The sequence below is a fragment of the Coenobita brevimanus genome, chromosome 14 (genome assembly GCF_032717465.1).
Source record: "Coenobita brevimanus isolate Jiangsu-jjx chromosome 14, ASM3271746v2, whole genome shotgun sequence".
NCBI lineage: Eukaryota > Metazoa > Arthropoda > Malacostraca > Decapoda > Coenobitidae > Coenobita > Coenobita brevimanus.
Genome location: NC_136967.1, coordinates 12625137 through 12649673, shown reverse-complemented (window position 1 = coordinate 12649673; position 24537 = coordinate 12625137). Strand labels below are relative to the sequence as shown.

The window sequence follows — 24537 nt, the reverse complement described above, 5'->3', positions numbered from 1 at the left end:
AAAATTGTGCATTACGGGAAGAGTGCCATATTGCACAATCGTCAGCGTAGAGTGAGTATTTAAGATTCCTCGGGATGGGAGCTGATGACAGAATATCATTGATCATAATACTAAATAAAGTAGGACTAAGCACACTTCCCTGCGGCACCCCGTTTTCCTGGATAAATATATCCAATGTTACGTTACGGGGCAATTTGACAGAGAAAGTTCTGTCCCTTAAGAAATTTGAAATAAAAACAGGCAAATTTCCTCTTAAACCATAAGCATAGAGCTTCATTAATATACCGTGTCGCCAGGTCATGTCATAGGCTTTATGGATGTCCAAGAACACCCCTATCATGAATTCTTTATTGGCAAATGCCTCTGCAATACAATGCTCCAAATTCATTAAATGATCTAGTGAACTTCTGTATTTACGGAAGCCACATTGTTGATCATTTAACAAATTCTTCGACTCTAAAACAAAAAGAAGCCTATTGCTAACCATTCGTTCCATGACCTTACATAGACAAGAAGTCAACACAATAGGACGAAATGAAGTGGGATTCATAAGACGACCAGCCTCTTTGGGTATCGGTATGACGTGCGCAAAGTGCCATGAGTTTGGGAACGTTCGAGACGCCCAAATCTCATTGTACAATGCTAACATCTTAATCAGGTTGTCCTGATTAAGATGCTGGATCATACCGTTCGTGATGGTGTCTGGTCCATGGCTGGTGTCTTTACAGGATTTAAGAGCAAGGAGCAGTTCATCTAGCGTAAACTCTTGGTTGTACGGGGAGTTTATGTCTTCTGTGGCAAAGTCTAATATCTGTAGCTCAGCCGTGCGTTTATGATGTTGGAAACGCGGGTCATAATTGGCTGAGCTACTTACATGAGAAAAACTCCTGGCGAGGATGTTAGCAACGTCCACGGGCTCGTCATAGATGTTATTATTTACTTGCAAGGTGGTAATGGGGAAATATGGGCCTTTATTATTTAATATTCTTATGGTGGACCAGACTTTACGTAATGGTGTTGTGCGAGTCACCGTGGACACAAAGGACCGCCAGGAGTCATGTTTGGCCCTTCTTATTATTCTCCTTGCCTCAGCCCGTGCCTGTTTGTATGCAATAAAATTTTTCTCAGTGGGCTGACTATCAAAAATCCTGTATCTCCTATTGCGTTTTCTTAATGCTTGTCGGCAATCCGGCGTCCACCAATGTGCTCTATGCTTCGCATGAACTGTACAAGTCTTGGGAATAGCAGCCTCAGCTGCGTGTAATATGGATTGGGTTATATTTTCGACCTTAACATCTATGGTCTCCCCAGATATATCTAAATTGGCGATCCTTGAGAAGGATCCCCAATCTGCTTTCTTATATTTAAATTTTGGAGGTGGAGGGTCCGAAATGATGTCGCGTGTATAAGAAAGACGGATGGGTAAATGATCACTTCCCAAGGAGTTGTCGTAGGGGTCCCATGAGAGATCTTGATGTATACCATGGGAGGCCAAAGATAAGTCAATGGCCGAAAAGTTACCAGTACGATCATCTACACGAGTCGCTCTACCATCGTTCAGAAGACAGAGGTTGGACTGTAGTATTAGGTCGGCTACTTGCTCCCCACGACCATCAATCCTCAAGCTACCCCATTGATAGTGATGGGCGTTAAAATCGCCCAACACTAACTTATTTCCAGGCAGATGTTCCACTAGTGAATTTAAAGCATCACTATCAATGGGGCCATGTGGAGGACAGTACAGAGAGCAAATAGACAGATACGTGTTATTAAATTTTACTCTGCACGCGACAGCTTCCAGAGTAGAATTTAGAATCACTTCCGTTTGTGGGTGTGATTTGTGCCGTGACCTTCATATCTTCTATACGAGTGGTAGTGTTTGAACTGTGGAGGATCAGGACGATCCTCCAGGCGCGTCTCCTGTAAACAAACAACGTCTGGCCTGTGTATAGAAAGCAAGATTGCTATATTTTGTAACTTATTCCCAATACCTCTACAATTCCACTGTAATAGGGTGAATGCGGCGGTTTAAGATTTTCGTTGGGGGCCAGTGTGCTTCGTCTTTTTTTGTCGCCCGCCAGAAGGCGAGCGACTACCGGGGGACCTATCCCGGTGCTTGTTCATGGAAACCTCCATATTATCATCAATTACGAGGTTCCCAGACTCCCCCGAGGAAGAGCCAACCTTCCTCTCCCTCGCTGGAGTGGGAACTGGAAGAACGTGAGGACGAGATTGTTTTGTGAGGGTGGTCAGATTAATCTTATCAGACTTGTCGGGCTTCGATTTTTGCCGCACCGACTGCGAAGGAGCAGCGGCAGCTGAGAGTAAGAAGTGGCGACAGGGATGTCTGTAAGAGAGTTGGAACCTACAGGGGGTCTAGACTTAGAGGTAGGGCATGTGGCATGAGGAGCGAAGGTAAGGTCAGTCTGTGTCTCCACAGTGCACATCACGGGACGGGACACAACCGCCGATGCATAGGAGACATTAGGCTTGGGAGTTGCATGCAACTCCTTCACCTTCTTCCTAGCATCGTAAAAGGATATGCCCTCAGTCGCTTTCACTGTGCAGACCTCTTTCTCCTCCTTCCACTTGGGACAAACCCTCGAGGAAGTGGAGTGAGCATCCTTACAGTGAAAGCAGCACTCAGTCTCGGATGTACAGTTGTCAGCAGAGTGACCTACAGCCGCACACTTGCCACACACGATGTTGGAAGCCCGACAAGCCTTTTCATGATGTCCATAGAGCTGACATTTTGAACAACGAAGGGGATTCGGGATGTACGGTCTTACATTGACAATTTCATATCCTACTTTGACATTTGTAGGTAGCAAAACTTTGCCAAAAGTGAGGATAACTGTGGCTGTCTTCGTCCATACACCTTCCTGATAACGAGTGATGAATTTGGCATCAATTACATCCTGATGAGCAAGTTCCTGTATGATTTCTTCCTCACTCATCACCATGAGATCCCTGCAAGTGATAACACCCTTGCAGGAATTCATGGATGTTGGGATCTTGGCCTCGATATCATGACAGTGAAACGTACGCAGCTTTAGCAAGTCTTTAACTTGAGAGGAGTTGAACGTCTTAACCAGGAGGTCTCCATTTCCAAGTTTTTTAACTTGTTCCACCTCTCCCGCACAGTGGTCAATCACCTTCTTGACAATGAAGGGATTGAGTCTGGACAGGGGAGTAGAACCTAGAGCATGAAGAGTTACAAAGGTCGCGTTATTGACAGGTATGTCAAGCGGGGAACGAGTCTGGCGTCCGTCAGTCTGGGGCCGGTCAGTCACGGTATGGATGTCGTCAGGACTAACTCCCCCCCTGGAGGGGGGGGAGGCAGTTGTGGCGTCCGCCATAGTTACCACTTCCCCCGTGAGGGGGAAGTGGGAAGAAAGAGAAAAACAACCAAGGGAGAATTTGCCCGGGGAAAAAACACCTAGTCTGAGATTACCCTCTCAAACCACTCTCGGGAGGACGCGCCCGTGTGTAACTCACACCCCAGAGCGATCAGTTGGGGGTACACTCTAGAGGTGAGTAAGCAAAGGCAAGTAATGTTTTGTATCTGTAATAATAATATATCTTGCTTTAACTGAGCATTATTCGGTTCTCTCATTTATCAGGGCTGACTTAGACAAATTTGCTCTTGCTAAATTCGTGTTAAGAGAGGCTATTGCAGTTAACCATATATGTAACCTGTTTTGCCATTACATTATCCTTATGAGTCCTGAATGTTTAGTTATTAGTTTGAGCATTAAACTTTAACTTGTAATTTTACCTAAGTCTTTTGTTTTGAACTTGGAACTTTGCGGGACAGTAGTGATTTTAGTATTCTCACTTGAAGTGTTCATTATCTCTCTCTGTTCCGTAACAACACTTACCTAGTAATGAAGTTGAGGAAATGAAGCCACCGACGGTTGAGAAAACCACAGGTATGGGTGGCATGGCACGGTTCCCCAGCAGGTAGTTCTGGGCAGACTCCTGGCCTCGACTCCTGGCCGCGCTGTACACCCCAATTCCGAGGTACGCCGCCAACATGGTGATGAAGATGGCATAGTCCACCGCCGTGAACCCTGCCCCCACCGGAGAACCCTCTGACGCAGACGTCATCACCTGCACAAAGTCAGTCCAGTCGTTTTTTTTTTTTTTTTTTTTTTTTTTTTTACGTGTCGGATTCTGGGCAAAAGCTCAGGGCCTATTTCTTGGGGGCAGTGACCTATCCCAAGGCCCAGTAGTCCTACACCACATGTCACAACTTCAGCGCTAACACCCACCGTCCATACTGAATACAAGCTAGGGCTGTCTTATACAGGACTGGTGTATTGGTATTAGCGGGGGTACTTTTACGACATGTCGGAGGGTCATCTGGTAGATCATGAAGGTCTGTTTTTAGGAAATTCAAATCCTTAAACTGTTCCCTGCCCCAGCCGGGATTCGATCCTGGATCCATTAGGACTGCAGGCCGCCTCTCTACCGATTCATACACCGCCTCCCCCGTTCTTCCTACCAGAAACAGTTTTGTTAGCCACAGACCCACATGGTACCTGACACTAGTCAGCCTGAACAATCACACACTACCGATAGTAAATGTGGCCTTACAAAGTTTGTAAGGCTATGAAACACGACACATATGCTGTCATCATTAAATGATAGCAGAATATGTGTCGTGCTCCATAACTTAAGAGGAACTCAACCAGAAAATAGCCCCCTCCCCAGAAAAAAAAAAAAAATCCAAAACCAAATTTGAGCAGTATATATATATATATATATATATATATATATATATATATATATATATATATATATATATATATATATATATATATATATATATATATATATATATATATCATCAGCCGTTGAGGTCCACTGCAGGACCGGCCTATCCCTACCGAAGCTGGGACGATACAGCCACTGTCTCTACCCAGTGGCTTTGTTTTTTTTTTTTTTTTTTTTTTTATGCGAGGAAGAAGGAACCAAAGGCCATGAGCCCGCAGTAACAGTTCCCTCCAAGAGAAAAACAAAATACAATAGAGAGCCAAATTCAAGATCCGATCATTTTGAGATGCCTGGACACACTGCGTTTGAAAGACTGGAGATCATAGGCAGGAGGAAATACAGACAGAGGGAGACAGTTCCAGAGCTGACCTGTTGCATGAATGAAAGACTGGGAGTAACGGTTAACTCTTGCATTAGAGAGTTGGACAGAAAAGGGATGAGAGTTTGCTGCCAGACGGGTGCTACGCGCCCGTCGTAGAGGTGGAGGAATGCAAGCAGACAGTTCAGAGGAGCAGTGACCATTAAAGTAGCGATAGAAAAGAGATAAAGATGCAACAGTGCGGCGAAGAGACAGAGGTTGAAGGGAGTCAGTAAGAGGAGGAGAGTTAATGAGACGAAAAGCCTTTGACTCCACCCTATTGAGAAGAGCTGTATGTGGGGAGCCTCCCCACACATGAGAGTTGTACTCCACACAGGGGCGGATAAAACCCCTGTATAGAGTCAACAATTGTGCAGGGGTAAAGAAAGAGCGGAGTCGGCTTAGCACACCCAATCTCTTGGAAGCAGATTTTACAAGAGATGTAATATGATCTTTCCAAGATAAGTCCCGAGTAAATGAAACCCCAAGCATGTTCAAGGATGATGCAGGATTAATCTGAATATTATTAAACATTAGTGGGTATACCTGTGGAAGATTTTGTCGGGTTGATAGGTGTAAGAACTGAGTCTTAGAAGCATTAAAGACAACCATATTATTTTTACCCCAGTCAGAGATATGAGCCAAGTCAGACATTAGGTGTGCCATAGCCTCATCCCTTGTTTCTTGAAGTAACTGTTGAGATGGGCGTTGCGGGAACCGAATGGAAAGGTGAAGGGTGGAGTCATCAGCGTATGAGTGGATAGGGTTAGATGTACAGCTTAGAAGATCATTGATGAATAAAAGGAAGAGAGTTGGTGATAGGACAGAGCCCTGAGGAACACCACTGTTGATAGATCTAGGAGAAGAACGATGGCCGTCTACGACAGCAGCTATAGAACGACCAGAAAGGAAGCTAGCGATGAAGGTACAGATAGAAGGATAGAAACCGTAGGAGGGCAGTTTGGAAATTAAAGATTTGTGCCAGACTCGATCGAAAGCCTTTGAGATGTCAAGTGCAATGGCAAAGCTTTCGCCAAAGTCCCGAAAGGAGGATGACCAGGAGTCTGAAAGGTAGGTGAGAAGATCGCCAGTGGAGCGTCCCTGACGGAACCCATACTGACGATCGGAAAGAAGGTTGTGATAGGAAAGATGCCTTAAAATTTTTTTATTAAGAATTGACTCGAAAACTTTTGAAATACAGGACGTTAAAGCAATTGGACGATAGTTGGAGGGTTGGGAGTGGTCACCCTTCTTTGGGACTGGCTGAATGAGAGCAAACTTCCAGCAAGAAGGAAAGGTACAAGTTGACAGACAAAGGCGAAATAGTTTGCCTAGGCAGGGTGTAAGCACAGAAGCACAGTTTTTGAGAACAACAGGAGGGACCCCATCAGGCCCATATGCCTTGTTAGTACTGAGGCCAGTAATGGCAGAAAATACATCAACTGAAGAAATTTTAATGTCAGCCATGAGGAAGTCAGAGGGGGAAGTGATGGAGGAACAGCACCGGAATCGTCTAAGGTGGAATTGGAGGAGAAAGTCTGTGCGAAGAGATCTGCTTTATCAGTAGAAGAAATAGCTACAGAACCATCAGAGTAGAAAAGAGGAGGGAAGGATGATGAGGTAAAGTTGTTAGAAAGATTTTTGGCAAGGTGCCAGAAGGAGCGGGAAGAATTCGAGTTGGAGAGTTGAGAGCATTTAGTATGGATGAAATTATTTTTAGTAGAGCGAAGAACAGACTTAGCACGATTCCGGGCAGAAACGTAAAGATTATGTGATCCAGGGGTGGGTTGGCTCCGGTACCTTTTGTAGGCCTTCTCCTTGTTGCGGACAGCATTAGAACAAGCGTGATTAAACCAAGGCTTTCTTGCGTTAGTCAAAGGATATGAGAAAGGAATGTATGCTTCCATGCCCGAGAGAATAACCTCCGTAATGCGCAAGGCACACTCAGATGGCTCACGGCCATGGAAGCAATAATCATTCCAGGGAAAATCAAAGAAGTACTGCCTGAGGGCCTCCCAGTCCGCAGCTCCAAAATGCCAGAGACGACGTTTCTTTGGAGGGTCCGCAGGCCGTACTGGAGCGATAGGACAGGTTAAGGTAATAAGGTTGTGATCGGAGGAGCCCAACGGAGAGAAAAGATTAACAGAGTAAGCAGAAGGATTAGTTGTGAGGAAGAGGTCAAGTATGTTGGAGCTCTCTCCAAGGCGGTCAGGGATACGGGTAGGGTGCTGTACAAGCTGCTCTGGGTCATTAAGGATAGAAAAGATGTAGGCTTGTTCACCAGGTGGATCCGTGAAAGGAGAGGAGAGCCAAAGGTGGTGGTGAACATTGAAATCTCCAAGAATGGAGATTTCAGAGAAAGGAGAAATGGACAGAATGTGTTCCATCATAGAAGTAAGATAGTCGAAGAATTTTTGATAGTCAGTAGAATTAGGGGATAAGTAAACAGCACAGATATATTTAGTCAGAGAATGACAGGAAAGCCGAAGCCAGAGAGTGGAGAATTCAGAAGAATCAAGTTCAGGAACACGAGAGCAAGATAAGTCGTTGCGTATGTATACACAACAGCCACCTTTGGCTTTGAAATGAGTATAGAGAAAGTAGGAGGATACAGAAAAGGGTTTGCTGTCAGTTGCCTCAGACAGCTGAGTCTCCGTTAGAAAAAGAAGGTGAGGTTTAGAGGAGGAGAGGTGGTGCTCAACAGAGCGAAAGTTAGATGAAAGGCCGCGAATGTTGCAGAAATGAAGAAGAAGAGAGTCAGACAGTGGTTCCAGGCACCTCGAGTCGTCACCGGGAGAGGGGCAGATGGCGGGGGCATTTATGGTCCCCCCCCCTGGGGACTCCGAGGCTGGGTGAATTGACGCCATTTTGGTAAATTTTGAATAGGAAGTGTAGTGTGTACTGTGCATGTAGTTTGGTGAAGATAGATAGAGAAATTTGTACTGGAGAGCATGCTGGCCTACTCTCTGTGTAACTGAGACACTGAAAAAGTTCAGCAAAGGGGGATGGTCAGGAACTAGTCCTGAGGGCTGATGAAACGGGAGCTCCAGCACTCCCTGTCATCAGCTTTCCATCCACCTCGGGAGTACTGCCCTGCTCGACTGGTGCTACAGTTGTCCGGTAGAGACTGTATGTAGGGTGAGAAGTGCTTGTGAGTGTGATTGTAGTGTTGTAGTGGCTTTGGACGTGTGTGTAGTCTGTGAACCAAGTGTAATCGGCCCGCCTTAAGCCGACTGGGTGCAAGCATGCTAGTATGCGACACTGGTTCAACCACAGCACCCCTTGTGTCCGCCAAAATAGCAAGTGGCTTGGTGAACGCTTCCCAAAGTTTTTACAACTCTGGCGGGAGGCGAATCTGCGCTCACCAGCGTGCAAAACGCACACTCTACCACTGAGGCTATATATATATATATATATATATATATATATATATATATATATATATATATATATATATATATATATATATATATATGAAGTAGTAAGTGGGGGCGCTCACCATCCACCCATATGATGTAATGTTGGTCTCGGGTGTCTGTCCTTTCTCTCTTCCTTCCTTCCTCTTCTGTCTTCCATTCCTTTATTATTTCCTCTTCCTTCTGCTTACGGGTGACTTTACACTCCCTCCTCTGTCTTTCCTTCATTCTCTCCTGTTCCTTCTGCCCATGGGTGACTGTACACTTAGTGACAAGCCAATTGGTTTCCTATACACCAGGAAACCATTTACTACGTTAGGTGGTAACCATAAAACCAAATTATGGCGCCTGATGGTTTAGTGGGTAACTAGGGCGCTCCAATCGCTTTGAGTGGGTGCAGGTTTATATCCAAGGGGTTGTTGGGGTTTATTGCTCACGTAATGCCATTCAGGGATGAGTGAGACTAGTCACTCACCTTAAATGTCAGGACCAACTTACCTAGCCCCGGGCTCCTACGCTCCTCATGGGGCAACACAGGATTAGATGATACCTGTACGAGATAGAAATGGTAACCTGATGAATAAAGATTTGGATATAAAAGGAAGGTGGAAGGAGCATTTTGAATCTATTCTAAACAGACCAATCCCAGCTGAAGAGGACATTTTGCCAGCTGAGAGAGATTTGCAGATAGAAACAGGGGATATAAGCTTGAAAGAGGTAGCAAATTCTATAAAGGAGTGAAAGAATTTTAAGGCCCCAGGGGAGGATGGAATATTTCCTGAAATGCTTAAGGTGGAAAATGATGAGTTGATGAATGCCCTTTTGAAACTTTTTAATGTGGCTTGGGATAATGGTGGAATTCCAGAAGAGTAGAAAAATGGGTTGATTATAAAAATACCAAAAACGGGAGATTTAAGTTTGTGTGGAAATTGGAGGGGCACCTGTAGTTGGAAAAATGTTTTCCAAAATCTTGTTGAACAGAACAGAGCCAGTAATTGATAAAATTTTAAGAGAAAGAACAAGCGGGATTTTGAAAGGGTCGAGGTTGTAATGATCAAATTTTTATTGTAAGGCATCTAATGGAACAAGCTAATGAGAAGAAAATGCCACTTACATGTGTTTTGTTGATTTTGAAAAGGCGTTTGATAGTATTTCACATAGAGCTATGTTGAAAATTATGAGATTCTATGGGATACTAGAAAAGTTTGTAAATATTATTAGAAGCCTGCATGAAGGTACATTTTGTAAGGTAATGGTGGGTGGTTCTTTGAGTGATTCATTTGAAGTTAGGTCAGGAGTGATTCAAGGAGGAGTTCTTTCGCCTTTGCTGTTTGTTTTGGTTATGGATTATGTTATGAGAAAGGTTGTAAGGAGAACAGGTGCAGGAATTATCTGGAAAGAAAATAAGAGGCTGTTGGATTTGGACTATGCTGATGATATTGTACTGATTTGCAGAAATATTTTCGAGATGCAGAGGGTGCTTGATTGTCTGGTGGAGTAAGGAGAAAACGTTGGATTGGTAATAAATTGTGGAAAGACTGAAATTATTAATACGAACGTGGAGAACCAAATCGATTGTGTAACTGGAAATAATGTGGTAAAGAATGTAGAAAATTTTAAATATCTGGGAACGACTATATCACCTAGTGGATCATTAAACAATGAAATTGAGGAGAGGATTAGACAGGCTTGGAGAGCTGTTGGAATGTTGAAATCTGTTTGGAATAACATTATGCTTTCGGTGCATACTAAAGCAAAAATTTACAAGACCATGGTTAGACCAATTTTAATTTATGGGCATTAGTAATGGTACACTACAATTGCAACAGGTTAGAAAGTATTAAGATTTGAAAATAAAATACTGAGAAGAATTCTTGGGGTAAAGTGGCAAGACAGAGTTACAAATGAAAGAGTATGGGATATTACGAGAATGGAACTAGTTGACGAATATGTGAGATTGTCTCGCTGGAAATGGCTGGGGCACATATATAGAAAAGAATGCATTTTAATACAGAATGTGCCAGAGTGGGCTGCTAGAAGAAGAGGTAGGCCGAGGGAAACCTGGTTGAGGACAATGAAAAGACAAACGGGAGAGGAGTGCTGGTGGGGCCAGAAGGAGATGGCAAGAAACAAATATTGGTGGAGAGAGATCATCGAGGCCCTATGCATCCCATGGCGTGCTACAGGAAATGATATATCCCATTGGATCCCAGGGGTGCTGGGCAAGGCATGACGCTGGGTGGGTACTAAGCGTACCGCCCTCCGCCTATCGGTTCATAGTCGCGAAGCTCATAGTCGCGAAGCTCATAGGGGGCTCCCTACTTTATAATGACTTGAAAAATCCCAGTTCTGTCCAATATTTCGGACACTGGGCTCCAATGGGTTAAAGAGACTGATAGGTTCGCCAGTCATTAACCCATTGGATCCTAAGGGTGCTGGGCGAGGCGTGGCGCTGGGTGGGTACTAAGCGTACCGCCCTCCGCCTATCGGCTCAGTCGCGGAGCTCATAGGTCCCTACCCGGGGGCTCCCTACTTTATAAAGACTTGAAAAATCCCAGTTCTGTCCAATATTCCGAACATTGGGCTCCAATGGGATATATATATATATATATATATATATATATATATATATATATATATATATATATATATATATATATATATATTACGTATCAAAGCCGGCGGTTTCTGCTGTAAAATGAATTTTGAAAGGCTCAGTTATGCCTTTAAATGTCTGTGCACCCTGCCTCCATGAGACTCATACATGACGATGTATAGCCTATTGTATGTGACCCACCTTAATTCTCAAGTGTTATGGAAGCGGCTAAGACAACATTCCTTGTATCTACCCTCATCATTTCTACTTCTCATAACCCTTTTCATGCTTTATTCTGTATTCGCATCAGTCCATATTAGGTCTTATGCAGGATCGGGCATCCTCGGAGGGAGAATGATAGCCAGAACTGGCCCTGCCGGCGACGTACGAATAGGGATGAGGCATCTGAAGAGAGTGAATGTGAAAGGTGAAGTGTTGTGATGGTTATGTTTAGGCGTGCCATACCCTGTATATGCTAATGGTAAAGCCGACAAGATGCCAATAAAGGCAACTATATGAAAAGACATTTCCAGCACCCACATTAAATGTCTGCCCCTGAATGAATTCAACCCCGAAGACCTAGGGAAACGCATCACAAGTACGTTGTTGATCAAGACACTGCAGCTTTTATCGATTTGTGTGTGTGTGTGTGTGTGTGTGTGTGTATAATTGTTTATTTACGTCTACTTGTTGCGTAGTTGATAGTTGATGCCATGCAGCAACCCAAATGTATGCACACCTCACACCAACAAACAAAAGCCGACTCAGTAACACTCGAGATAGAACGATGCAATGTACGGACCACCGTATTTAATATGTCTCTTCTATTTTCTACTTTGCCATTTGTATTTACTATATTTTTACAGTCCACCACGTATAATGATTCTCTTATATTTTCTGCTTTTGACTTATACTTAGTGTACTTGCCATCTAACTGAATATTATTATATATATCCAGTCGTTTCGTGCAGAAATCGAGGCAGAATGTTTCCGACGTACGAGCATCCTATCGTTCTCAATAGGAGCCGCCACAAACTCCTGAAAGTTGCCAGTGTTCGCCGGATCACTAAATTGCGTGGGGTCACTACTCATGCATAAAGCATTATACCAGTGTTATATTTATCGTAGATATTTTACTGATGCTTTACATGAGATTTGCGCTGAAAAGCTCTCCATGGAGTTTACTAAAAAACTTGCAAGCTTGCTGTGTGTTTTTGCATTCAGCACATTTTTACTAAGTGTTATGAATCTCAGTTGTTGGAAAAATATATCATACAGTTTCCAAAGATGGTAATCTTTCATCTGGCAAATGCTGACATGATTCTGTCCATTATACACTTAATATTAGTAAGAACTGTACGACCGAAATCTTACGGGGCCGAGATCAGCCGATCCGAATTTTTAAAGGCATGATATTCCTCTTGCTTTGAGAAAAGCATGGTCCACTGCACATATATTTTACCTGTGCAGTGGACCATGACATTATATTTTCCGGAATCAACGGGTAATTTCAAAAGGCGTGGGAGTCAGGTGTGGTATATACACACCATCAGCGCCGACCTGGGCCCCTGGTGGCGGGCGCACAAACTACGCCGCGCTACCCATAAAGGCGCGATTCCACCGGGGCAACATTTCGGCAACATGTGGCATGCTACATTGTCGCATAGGCCAAGTGTGTTGCAACCAGTTCAACACAAGGCAACATGTAGCATGCGACTGTGTGGCATGCAATAGGTGGCAACAAGTTGCCCGTAGAACGTGACGCATGCGACAAGATTAAGCCTGTTGTTGCCGGCCTTCCCACCAGTCGCGGGAAGGATTCGATGTTGAAAGTAACAAGATGAACTAGTCTCAAGAAGAAAACATAGAATTCATAGAAGAATATAGAAAACTTGTGGTTCTATGGGGTATACGCTTGGAACGATACAAGAATAACCAGGCTAAAGTAGATGCACTGCGGGGATAAGCCAAGAACACACACACACACACACACACACACACACACACACACACACACACACACACACACACACACACACACACACACACACACACACACACACACACACACTCTCTCTCTCTCTCTCTCTCTCTCTCTCTCTCTCTCACACACACACACACACACACACACACACACTCTCTCTCTCTCTCTCTCTCTCTCTCTCACACACACACACACACTCTCTCTCTCTCTCTCTCACACACACACACACACACACACACACACACTCTCTCTCTCTCTCTCTCTCTCTCTCTCTCTCTCTCTCTCTCTCTCTCTCTCTCTCACACACACACACACACACACACACACACACACACACACACTATCTCTCTCTCTCTCTCCGCCAGTCCTAATACTGTGCCAACACTAGCAAATCTTTCTTCTGTTACATTATTCTCTCTATCCTATCTCTTGTTAAGATAAGATACGGTACTTCAGAAAATTTTTGCATTCGTGCCTTCCTCTTGACGGCGGGCACGCAGCATCCGTCTTTCTATACTGTACATTCACACCTTTTTATAAGTTATTCTGCAGTGTGTGTGTGTGTGTGTGTGTGTGTGTGTGTGTGTGTGTGTGTGTGTGTGTGTGTGTGTTACATGGTATCTACTTATGTTTTTTTTTTTTTTTTTTTTTTTGTTAAGCTCTACATATCTGTCTGTCTGTCTGTTATATCGTGTTGAAACTGGCTCGGTTTTTGTTGAATCGGTGGAAAAGGTTTTGTGGCATTCAACATAAACATTGGCATGTAGCATGCTACATGAAACAACAATGTTGACTTGTCGCAGTCAACATGTCTCCTGGTTGAATGCCGCATTCAACATACATGTTGAAAGCCAGGCAAATCGCATGCTACATGTTGCCTGTGTTTCCCCGGTTCGCCTTAAGAAAGCGCCTCCATATGAGCTCAGTGGGTTAATACGATTTTCGATTGTTTAAGTACCATATTTCCTTCATTTCTTGTGTAAGATACAATTTCTTTATACTCATTTACAATTTTTCCTTACAGATGTACATTCACCACCTAAAAAAATGACTGTGATCAATACTCAGGCAACATAATAATCGCATGTACAGTAGACTGTCCCTAAACTGAGATAGATGCAACCTTCCATTTCTGTTTTGATAAAGAAGCCATTTTTCTCCAGTATTATATGTAGGCAAATAAAAAAAATATCCTATTTTCAGTAAATTAACACAAAAATTGTATTACAGAGGGTAATTCAAGTTCACCTCACTTTTGCATTTTACATTAAGTTATCTGGCGAGCGGTGGCATCTTTTTCCAGATTGTGGAGGCTCCGAGTGTGCGTCAGATCCTGGTATCGAAGGTGTGGTGCAACATTTTAGCCAGTAACCTTGTTTCCTGTTTTTGCATCAATTACCATTTTTTTTTTTTTTTTTACAAAAATTCCTAGTCATTGCTGTCCAGATAGCTATAGTAATGTAAGCTGAAGAAGATCAAGGCTTTACTATTTGATTCTTTTCGGAGATGGCATAATATTTTCACTTCTTGTTCATTTCAGCTGCAGTTACTGAAAACACGTATTACTCTGTACGTCTAGAAGATAAAATCATGATTTCTGGTATTTAAATACGTACAATAAGGCAAGCTCAAAATCTCAAAACTTAAGGCTAGTTCTCCCATATACTGTGTATATATATATATATATATATATATATATATATATATATATATATATATATATATATATATATATATATATATATATATATAATAAGGCAAGCTCAATATCTCAAAAACTTAAGGCTAGTTCTCTCACATACTGTGTGTGTGTGTGTGTATATATATAATCTCATCAGCCGTTTCAGGGTCCACTGCAGGACCGGCCTATCCCGACCGAAATGGGGACGATACAGCCAATGAATCTCTACCAAGTGGCTTAGGCTGTCTGGTTGAGATCGTATGTAGGGTAAGAAGTGCTTGTAAGTGTAATTGTAGTGTTGGAGTGGCTTTGGATATGTGTGTAGTCTGTGAACCAAGTGTAATCGGCCCGCGCTAGCCGACTGGGTGCAAGCATACCGTACTTTATAGAACGCGACACTGGTGGCCGGAAGAACGGTCCCAAAGTTTTTTTTTACCTTGGGACGCGAACCCTCGTTCTTCAGTGTACGAAAACGCACACTTTACCAATGTACCACAGAGGCTCTCTCTCTCTCTCTCTTCCTCTCTCTCTCTATATATATATATGACAGACATTTGATTTTCTTATAACGTTGATTTTAGCAGTAATTTGATTACAACACAACGGATGCGTCCTTTGGGATTCAGTCCTGAATCTTATTACGTGCTCGCAAAAACCAAAGTAAATGTTGTATTTTTGGGCGGTGCGCGAGCGCGCGTCTGTGTATGTGTGTGTGTGTGTGTGTGTGTGTGTGTGTTCACAAAAGATACCTCAAACTTGGTGTTAGAGTTGACGTCCAGCCACTGAATGATCCTATTCTTCTTGTGAACAGTTAGTCAGAGGTGAAGGGCATAAAGCTACGGCAATGTTTGACCCAGCAAAGCAAACGGTAACAGTTTATATCAGATTTACACCAAACCTCTGGAAGAGTTTGAAGTTAAGGCAAGAATGAAGTTATTCAGTCTTGAGAACATTCAGTCAACGTTCAAGGTCACAGGGCTTGCTCATATTTCCATCCGTGTGTGTGTGTTTGTTAGAAAAATCTCTCAAATTTAATCCGATTTCAACCAAATTTGGTGGAAGGGAGCGATGGTCAGCCAAGGCGTAATCCTACTGATTTTATAACAATAATTAAAAGATGAAGGTCACAGGGCTGGTCAGCTTAATGTTTTTATCCGATTTAAACTAAAAATTGTCGAAGCACTGATGATATGGCAAGAAAAAGAAGGATTCACGTTTTAGAACAATTAAAGGCTAAGGTATCAGCGGAGTCAATGACCAAAGACACAGGGCAAGGTTGACTCAGACAGCCTTGATCTGATGAATCTAACTTGGTGGAGGTGTTAAGGGTCAGGCAAGAACGACGTATAATACAGTTTTGAGAATCAATGATCAAGGTCAAAGTTCTACCCAAGTGTGTCTGTCTCAGTTAAGTAACTATTTCTTTTTTTTTTTAATCTGATTTCTACTAAACTTGGTGGGTGGGATGAGGATCACCCAGGAAACTGATTCATTGAAATCACTAGGTGAAGGTCACATGGCAAGGTCAACTTAAATAGCTTTTATCAGATGTAAATTAAACTTTGCTGAAGGGTTCAGGTTAGAAGAGGGATAGAGATTTGATTTTGGGAATGGGTCAAAGATCAAGGCCACAGGGAAAGGCTAAATGTCAAGGTTACTGCAGAAAGGTAAATAAAACCCTTCTGGTCTGATATGAAGCAATGTTGGTGGAAGGCTTGAGAGATAGGCAAGAATGAAGGAATTATATTTTGAGAATATTTTATCGAAGGTCAAGGTCACATGGCAACGTGAACTATGGGGTCCTTAAACTACTTGATAGGCCCGGGTGTTGTCCCCTCTGAACACCCCTTCTCGTTTGAATCATATGTTTGGGAATTGGTGAGGTTCAGCCAACTGGAAATACGTTTATCCTTGTATCAACGAAGCAGACGAAATATGAAACCATTAACTTTCCACAGAAATAGCAGGGCAGACCAATTTCCACAAAAATAATTTTATACGATGAAAAAACACAGAGTTTGATCCAGAAAATAATAGTGGCGTACTCTTGAGGGTGAGGAAAGATTGGTGGCTGGTTGTATTGTGGGAGACGGGCAGTTGAGTCAGTGAGGTGGTATTATCAGTCATGAGGAATTAACCAACCATACATAATGATGAATACGCAATGCCTTATCGTGATGTGCTAGACTAGGGTACCAGAACAAGAAACAAATACATGGAATGCATGAAAAAGCTTATAGAAAGAAATATGCGACTAACACTGGATTTTTACGTTATCATGTTTACCTATGTATGCTTTACTTACACTAGGTTGGCCTACACCTAATACCGACTGTCTCGCAATGTATCAGAATGTAGTGAATTGATATTTATTAGAGCAACTATTCCTAGATCCATACCCGTGACCAGGGTAAATGATCTACATTAATACACACTCCGTATATGATCAAGGCTGCATAATGTTTCACCTGCTTTATGCAAAATCTGAATATCTAATGCCAATGTGACCCCACTTTTGCCTAAATACTGGAACACAGTGTCGTCAGAATGTGTCCGATTTAATCCTCAGTGTGGAGAGGCCCTAACCTATTTAGTCCGATAATGCTTTCTTTTGATTATTGATTACTACTTCCAGATGATTTTATTCAGTCTGAAAGAGTTCTCGTGGTGAAGGTGACAACAACATTTACGAGTATATCTAACCTCTCCAGTTCGAAAAGTTTTCCTAAGCCGAATAAAACTCTCTTAAAGTAGCGTGAAAGCAGCGTGAATAAAGTTACAAATCATGATGCTATTTTTCTACTAAAATTTTTTTACCGATGCAGGTGGAAGATACAGTACACTCTCATTACTTAACAGTGCTTTGCAATTTCTATCTATCTATTGCCAGACGCCTCAATCCCGTTTGGGGTGGCCACAAACAAATCGCCTCCACGTCGCCCTGTCCCCCGCCATTTCACTGCCCTGCTCCCAACTCACACCCCCCTCTCTCATATACCTCTCCACCCCATCCCTCCATCTCATCCTCGGCCTCCCCCTCCCTCTTCCCCCCTCCACCTCACTCACATACACTCTCTTCGTCAGTCTCTCACCCTCCATCCTCTCCACATGGCCAAACCACCTCAGTGTGTTCCTAATAACGCCTCCTATCACATCCACATCCACACCACAATGCTGCTTTATATCCTCATTCGTCAGCCTGTCTCTCCATGTGATTCCACAGGCTCCTCTTAAATAACTCATTTCCACTGCTCTCACTCTTGACTTGTGTCTTTCTAACAACGTCCAAGCTTCACTTCCATACGTTAGAGTTGGTATCACAATACTGTCATGTAGTAACTTTTTCACTTGCATGCTCACTTCCCTGTTTCTTATCTCTGCTTTCAAAGAACCAGCAACCTTTCTTCCCTGCTGTACCCTTTCAAGCACTTCACCCTCCAAACCTTCATCCTTACTCATCACACTACTCAAATACTTAAACGTACTCACATTTTCCAATTCCTCACCATCCAACCTCGCTGTACATTCACTGACTTCACCTCTCTCAAAGACCATCACTTTACTCTTCCCTACATTCACATTTAGATTCCGTTTCTTGCACACTCTGCCAAACTCATCCACCAAGCCTTGCAGCTCCCCTTCGTCTTCACTCAACAACACAGTATCATCTGCAAACAACAGTACAGGGAGTTCCAAACACTATCCTCTCTCACCAGGGCCATTCCAACATCCACTACCCTACCTTGTACCTCTTTTATTACCCCATCCATGTACAGATTGAAGAACCATGGAGACATAACATCCCTGTTTTAACCCAACCATCAAAGAGAAAAATTCACTTAGTTCACCATTCACACGCACTGCAGCCTTAGCATCATCATACATACTCTTCACAGCATTCAACAACTTCCCATCTACTCCATATATTCTTAATACTTTCCACAATCCTTGTCTATCCACCCTGTCATATGCTTTCTCCAAATCCATGAAAGCCGCATACAACTTCTTTCCCTTGTCTAGAAACTTTTCCACTAAAGATCTAAGAATGAATATCTGATCTACACAACCTCTTCCCTTCCTAAAGCCTCCCTGTTTTTCTCCAACTAATTCCTCTGTTCTTTCTCTGACTCTGTCAATAAGTATCCTACCATACACTTTTCCTTTTATACCATGAAGACAAATGCCCCTATTTTACCACACACTTCTTTTTCCCCTTTTCCTTTGTACAAGGGAATAATTATACCTGACTTCCAATCCTCCGGGACTCTACCTTCCTCTCAGGCCAATCTGCACATCTTCCACATCCATTCTACCACTATCTCTCCCCCACGCTTCAGCATTTCACCACACACTCCATCAATTCCTGGGGCTTTCCCCAATTTAACTCTCTTCATTGCCTCCACAACTTCTATCCTACTGATTTCTTCCTGTCATCTCACCTCCCTCCTTCTCCCAGCCATTCCCCAGCCATTTATACTCGCATTACCTCCATCCTGTATGTTCAACATTTCCTTAAAGCGTTCTCTCCATCTGCTCACTTTTTCTCCCTTCTCCACTAGTAATCTACCATTTTTATCTTTCACTCCCCTGCTAACCTCACTTCCACTCTGTCTTACTCTCTTCACCTCTTTCCAGAACATTTTCTTATAGTCCCTCCACTTTCACTCAAATTCCTTTCAAATTCCTCATCCACTCTCTTCTTACTCTCTCATACTAATCTTTTCACCTCTCTCTTTCTTTCTACATATAACTCTCTCTTCCGCCTCTCAACTTCTTCCACGCCCCTATTTCTCATCCATTCATTGTATGCTTTTTTCTTTTGTGCCACAGCCTGTCTCACCTCTTCAGTCCACCACGCTGTTCCTTGCACCCCCCTCCGTCTTCTCTTCCTCCCACACACCACATCACATGCTGCACATATTTCTTCTGCAATTTCAAGCATAAAAATAAGTGAAACTGAAATCTATAATTCTGTTATACTTATGTCCTTCGAAACTAGGGTCTGAAGTAATGTTATGATAAGTGTGATGATAGTTGTGGCGTTTATGGTAAGTGTGACGATGGTTTTGTGGTGCAATAATGGTGTTTTTGGTAGGTGTGATGGTGTTTGTTCTTAGTGGGATGGTGTCAAAGGTAAGTGTTTTCCAAAGCTGAGTCTAACTGTATAGTCAAGTAATATCTCTCTCTCTCACTTTTTTTTTTTTTTTTTTTTTGAGAGCTATTTATGTTATAGATAAATCATCAATAACAACCAGAGCATAACGAGAGCCAGAGCAAACCCCTGAGGTACACCATTTAAGACCACTTTCCATATCGAATAATTTTCTGTATCCTCTTATTAGTGTATGGATCAAATCCTGCCATTAATATCTGTTCCATATTAGCATTACTCCTGTTATTCTACAGTTCCCAATAAAGGCAATGGGTTTTTATGAGAGAGAATGCGTTATATTTTTAAAGAGAACTTGTTTGATGCACATGATGTTTCATAACCTGTGTTCAGTTATTCACACACACACACACACACACACACACACACACACACACACATACACACACATGTAAGGCAAAAGTCAATAATCCCTTTACACCTCTGTGGTTATGAATTCAGGACAGGATAAACTTCCAGTCTACTAGGGTAAAATGGAACTACCCTAAGTTGGTAGGTATAAGGGTGTGTGGGTGGATGGGTGGGAGAAAATATGTGCATTGGGGAATAACTCTATGGTGTACATTGGTCCATGGTTGGAAGTGGTCTATGTGGGAAAACAGGTTCATGGGGATGTGTCTTTGAGTGAAATGGGCCCAAGTGAAAGCATAGTTCCAAAGGGTGAAAAAGTCCATGGAAAAAGGTAGATCCCTGTGGTGGTTTGGTGTAATTCCATCAGGACAACGTAGATCAATGAAAAGACAAGTCAGTGAAGGGAAAAAGGGTCCATGAAGGGGAAATGGGTCCATGAAGAGAAAATGGGTCCATTGAGGGAAAATAGGCCGATGGGCAACATAGCTCACTTGAGGGAAAATTGGTCCATGGATGAAAATTAGGTCCACGGTTGAAAATAGGTCCACGAGAGAAAATAGGTCCATGGGGAAACAGATCCCTGAGAAAATAGCTGCATGCAAAAAATGTCCATTGTAAAAATAAGTGCATAAAAAAACTGTATATTCCTGGGGTAAGAGAGGTTTATTGGAGAATTCATAGGTTCATGAGAGAAATAGGCCCATAGCAGAAAGTAAGCTTATGGGTGAAAATGGGTCCATGGAGGAAAATAGGTCCAAGAGAAAAATAAATCCAAGGGAGGAGTGGGTCCGTGGAAGAAAATGGATCCAAGGGTGAAAATAGATGCATGAAAGAAAATGGGTAGGTGGGGTGAAGAGAAGTCTTGGGAGGAAGTAGGTGGTGGGTAGATGACCCCCAGGGGGTGTAGCTGGAGACGGATGGTGGGTAGATTACCCCCAGGGAGTGTAGCTGGAGACGGGCGTATGTGCCAGGGATTTCCACCTGCACTGCGAAGCGAGTGGAGTGGTAATGTTTTCAGTTGTGAAGTTGGCTGGCTGGTTTTGTTTGTGTGTGAGGAAACAGATCGTTAATAGTACAATTTTTTTTATTTATCTAAAAAGAAAAAAAATCAATAAATATCACTACTTCTTCAACAAAACTCCTCTATTTTCAATATATATCACTGTGATAAAAAAAGAAAAAATCCAGTGAAAGTAATTCACAAGCAGACTAGTCAGCTGAGTCACTCTGAGACATGTTTGCTGCACTCCAATACTGGTATGACTCATCATTGTGTTATATACCAGCTGTATTCTGGCTTATTAAATAGAATAACTGTTGTTTTGAAAATGGATTTTAATATTAGAAAATACAAAATTCAGATATATTTTCATTGTATAAAATATCCACATGTTAATAATTATATAAGAGATACAAGGTAGGGCAGTGGATGTTGGAGCGGCCCTAGTGAGAGAGGGCAGTGTTTGGAAACTCCGTGTAGGCCTACTGTTGTTTCCAGATGATACTGTGTTGTTATGTGAGGACGAAGGAGAGCTGCAAGGCTTGGTGGATGAGGCTGGGAAAGTGTGTAAAAAACGGAATCTAAAGGTGAATGTAGGGAAGAGGAAAGATAGTGTCTTCGAGAAAAGTGAAGTCAGTCAATGTACAGTGAGGTTGGATGACGAGGAAATGGAAAATGTGAGTGCGTTTAAGTACTTGGGTAGTGTGATGAGTAAGGATGGAAGTTTAGAGGGTGATGTGCTTGAAAGGGTACAACCAGGAAAAAAGGTTGCTGGTTCCTTGAAAGCAGTGATAAGAAACAGGAAAGTGGGCATGGAAGTGAAAAAGTTACTATATGACAGTATTGTGATACTAATTCTAACGTATGGAAGTGAAGCTTGGACCTTACTGGAGGGAAAGAAGTCAAGAGTGAGAGCAGTAGAAATGAGTTATTTGAAAGGAGCATGTGGAGTCACATGGAGAGAGACTGACTAATGAGGAAGTGAAGGAGGGTTGTGGTGTGGATGTGGACGTGATAGGAAGTGTTAGGAGAAACACACTGAGGTGGTTTGTCCTTGTGGAGAGGATGGAGAGTGAGATACTAACGAGTAGAGTGTATGTGAGTGAGGTGGAGGGGGTGAGAGGGAGGGGGAGGCCAAGGATGAGCTGGAGGGATGGAGTGGAGAGGTATATGAGAGAGGGGGGTGTAAGCTGGGAGCAGGGCAATGAAATGGCGGGGGACTGGGCGACATGGAGGCGATTTGTTTGTGGCCACCCCTTACGGGATTAAGGCGCCTGGCAATAGATAGATAGATAGTAAATAATTATATAGTGCGAAATGATTTAAAAAAAAAATCTATTACTGAAAACTAAGAAAAGTGTTTTGTGAAAAGAAAAAAGTTATGATGGAAAAAATTGGTTTTCATTCTTGAATTCAGCGCCCCCCAAATATATAAATATCACATGAAATAAGATATATATTTTTTTTAATGTATATATACCTGTGTTATCAGTCATGCGAAGCAGGATGGTATCTTTTTTTTTTTTTTTTTTTTCCTACCCTGTCCTTTTCTCCATCCTTCTTTCCTTCCATCTTCATCTATCTTTCTTTCCTTCATTCTTTCCTCGTCCTTCTGCCTACTGGTGACTTTACACTCCCTCTTCCGTCTTTCATTCCTCCATTCTTTCCTCTTCCTTCTGCCTATGAATGACTCTACACTGAGTGGCAAGCCATATGGGGGAGGCGGTGGCTCAATCGGTAGAGAGGTGGCCTGCAGTCCTTACGGACCCAGGTTCGAATCCCGGCTGGGGCAGGGAACAGTTTAAGGATTTGAATTTCATTAAATCAGGCTTTACCGATCTACCAGAAGACCCGCCGACATGTCGTAAAAATACCCCCGCTAATACCAATACACCAGTCCTGTATGAGACAGCCCTAGCATGTATTCAATATGGACGGTGGGTGTTAGCGCCGAAGTGGTGACATGTAGAGGTGTATGGTATGTAGGAGGACTGCTGGGCCTTGATAGCTGGCTGTGAAGCCTATGCTCAGAGTCGGACACATAAAAAAAAAAAAAAAAAATGGTTTCCTATACACCAGGAAACCATTTACTATGCTGGGTGGTAACCATATAGCCAAATTTTGGCGCCTGGTGGTTTAGTGGGTAATTATTGTGCTCCAATCGGATTGAGCCGGTGAAGATTTATATCCAAGGGATGGTTGGGGTTTATTGGTCACGTAATGCCACTCAGGGATGAGTGAGGTTGGTTACTCTCATCTCAAACGTCAGGACCAACTGCATAGCCCAGGGCTCCTACGCTCCTCATGGGGCAACGTAGGATTGGATGATGGATGGATGGATGGATTTTTTTTTCCCGCACCGTTCCCTGTACTGTAGCTCTATACTCAGGCTGTCTCTCATGTTTTTGCATATAATCCTGCGTATTTCCTGCACTGTTTGGCCATTTCTGCGCGGGGCACTGTCTGGATTGCAGTAGCAGCAGCAGCTTAAAATGTGTCTAGTAACAGTAGGCTACTGGGAGTAAGATATGGGATGAAATTAGGTAGGGTAGCAGGGTGTTTATGACGCAAATACATACATATATATATAATGTATGTATTTGCGTGCTGTACTTGGTTGCGACTCGACTTACTGCTGACGAGGAAAATTGCAAGCATTCATCTTACCTGTAAGTACGTAGAGCTGGAGAAAAATGTGGATATCTTAGGTAACAGTGGACTACGTCACGTCAGTTGGAAAAGAATTACTGTTGGCTTAGTAAAGAGCGTCGAAAGCACAACTGTTTCACTAAAGTCGCAACAAACTCGGTTCACACAAAACTTCAGTCATTAAATCAATGTCTGCAGTAAAGATCTTGTGTACACCAAGTTCAAGTGTGGCTGCCGCACAAACTACCATGAACTATGAGGTGCTGCGAACTGATAAAATTAATGATCAGTTACATCTAATTTTGACAAGGCAGCCGCCTGCTCCTGATGCACTCTTGAACTTGTAGTCGTAAAACTGAAAGTAGGTTGCTGGAGATGGTGAAGCTGGAGGGAGACGGATTCAACGATGAGTGTTGCACGGGGACTTACGTTGAAGTGGCTGCAAATAAATATTCAGAAACACCGCAAGTGTGTGAACAAGATTTTTATGAGGATGAAAATTATGGTGCTGCGTACCACGAAGCGCGTAAATGTACAGCATGGCAACACCAGC

The 24537-nt window shown here is 42.8% G+C and overlaps 1 protein-coding gene across 2 annotated transcripts in view; it reads right to left on the bottom strand.

Moving 5' to 3' along the window:
- The window catches only part of LOC145419099 (sodium-coupled monocarboxylate transporter 1-like), a 63216-nt gene that overhangs the window by 37641 nt on the left and 1038 nt on the right, over positions 1 to 24537 (bottom strand). The window lies entirely within an intron of this gene.